The 2,500-nt window shown below is 39.0% G+C and overlaps 1 non-coding gene across 1 annotated transcript in view; it reads right to left on the bottom strand.

Moving 5' to 3' along the window:
• LOC129808646 (large subunit ribosomal RNA) overlaps positions 1 to 2,411 on the bottom strand; it is a 5,984-nt gene extending 3,573 nt beyond the window's left edge. Inside the window, exon 1 of the ribosomal RNA XR_008752443.1 lies at positions 1 to 2,411. This exon is cut by the window's left edge and continues 3,573 nt beyond it. This is a non-coding gene — a ribosomal RNA (large subunit ribosomal RNA).
• Positions 2,412 to 2,500: the final 89 nt, after the last annotated feature.

Here is a 2,500-nt window from a genome sequence, read left to right as displayed (position 1 = left end):
TATAGCATAGCTTGAGTGTTCCGTACTTCGTGCTGGCCTAATCATATCTTTTCACCGTCCGTTAAGACAACTAATCAGATACTTCAGCCAACACATTTACTCATACTTCCCAAACAAGCCCGACACATCTCAATCTTCAGAGCCAATCCTTATCCCGAAGTTACGGATCTAATTTGCCGACTTCCCTTACCTACATTATTCTATCGACTAGAGACTCTTAACCTTGGAGACCTGCTGCGGATATTGGTACGGTCTATTGAGAATGTTTACGTGGCCCTACCATAGATTTTCAAGGTCCGAGGAATGACATACCCGACACAGCAATAAACGCCATGCTCTTCTAACTCATTTACCATATCTCTCTTCGAAAGACTTCCATGGTAATACAGTTATGAAACAGAAAAGATAACTCTTTCGGTATGCTTCGACGGCTTCTCTATGGTAGCTTCTGTTGCCAGGATGAGCTTTAAACCTATAGAATATAGATATTACTCTATATCTATAGGACCCACAATAAACGTATACTCAATAGGTTACGGAATTGGAACCGTATTCCCTTTCGCTCAAAAAATATAAACCAAAAATTTATATTTTTTTATATGTTCAGCTTTCGCCTAGAGCTTAGGACCGACTAACCCGTGATCAACCACTGTTCACACGGAACCCTTCTCCACTTCAGTCATCCAAGATCTCATTCGATTATTTGCTACTACCACCAAGATCTGTGCCAATGGCGGCTCCATGTGGACTTACGTCCAACACTTCAAAGCACACCATTGTACCCTCCTACTCATTACAATTTCATATTATATACAATTGCTCATATATAACATCTATTGTAACGGCTATGTATAGGCAGACGACTTGAGCGCCATCCATTTTAAGGGCTAGTTGTTTCGGCAGGTGAGTTGTTACACACTCCTTAGCGGTTTACAACTTCCATGTCCACCGTCCTGCTGTCTTAAACAACCAACACCTTTCATGGTATCTGACATGAGTCGTATTAACATTTGGGCGCCGTAACATAGCGTTTGGTTCATCCCACAGCGCCAGTTCTGCTTACCAAAAGTGGCCCACTAAGTACAACTTTTATCTTAACCTCAAAGTATGACTTCAATCAAGAAAGTCGAGGTCTTACCCATTTAAAGTTTGAGAATAGGTTGAGGTCGTTTCGTCCCCAATAGCCTCTAATCATTCGCTTTACCGGATAAGATTACTCTTATATAATGTGCACCAGCTATCCTGAGGGAAACTTCGGAGGGAACCAGCTACTAGATGGTTCGATTGGTCTTTCGCCCCTATACCCAATTCTGACAATCGATTTGCACGTCAGAACTGCTTCGGTCCTCCATCAGGGTTTCCCCTGACTTCAACCTGATCAGGCATAGTTCACCATCTTTCGGGTCCTACCATGTATGCTCAAGGTACGATTTCATAAAATTTTGCAATTTTAATTATAAATCGCCCCGGGATGGAAATTTATCCATATATGTAATATATAATGGATAAATATAATCCCATTAACAGTCACGTTAATTTCGCTCTTGGGTTTTATTTCAAAATACTCTATTGTCTAACAAAAGTTTGACAATAAATCCCAATAACTTGCATACATGCTAGACTCCTTGGTCCGTGTTTCAAGACGGGCCCCGAAGGTATCTAAATCTTTGAGTGCACTGCCAATCAAATACATATAAATTATATATAATTACATATGCATGTTATATGATTGTTTTAAATCCGTCAGTCGAATACTATCAGAATTCTATTATGGATTTATCAAAATAACACATAATGATATTTATGATAAACAACCCATTACGAATTCTAGAGATAGACTCAAATATAGCAAAAAAGCATATATTTAATCTAACGGATTGCAGTGTCCTACTAGATGAAAAGTGCATACTAAACGATTAAGTTTAATATTGAATTTCATCCATCGGATAGATTAGATTCAACGGGCTTAACCCCTATACGGTTTCACGTACTCTTTAACTCTCTATTCAGAGTTCTTTTCAACTTTCCCTCACGGTACTTGTTCTCTATCGGTCTCGTGGTTATATTTAGCCTTAGATGGAGTTTACCACCCACTTTGTGCTGCACTATCAAGCAACACGACTCTTAGGAGAAAACGTTCGCAAATTGCAGATAGTAATTGCTACGGGCCTGGCACCCTCTATGGGATAAAGTGGCCCCATTCAAGATGGACTTGAATCTACTATCTATATGCAATAAGCTAATGAACTCTCCATACACTGCATCCCCAATTAACAAAAATTGCTAATTGGGCTTAGTGCTGGGCTAATCCCGTTTCGCTCGCCGCTACTAAGGGAATCCTCGTTAGTTTCTTTTCCTCCCCTTATTAATATGCTTAAATTCAGGGGGTAGTCACGTATGAGTTGAGATCGCAATAATATTAAATTATTGTAGCACATTATTATATTGAATAATCCCATTTTATTAAAAGTTTTTTAATATAATAAGTTTTTCTGTATAA

This window comes from Phlebotomus papatasi, chromosome 4, assembly GCF_024763615.1.
Source record: "Phlebotomus papatasi isolate M1 chromosome 4, Ppap_2.1, whole genome shotgun sequence".
Taxonomy (NCBI): Eukaryota; Metazoa; Arthropoda; class Insecta; order Diptera; family Psychodidae; genus Phlebotomus; species Phlebotomus papatasi.
This window is presented reverse-complemented; position numbering and strand designations above follow the sequence as displayed.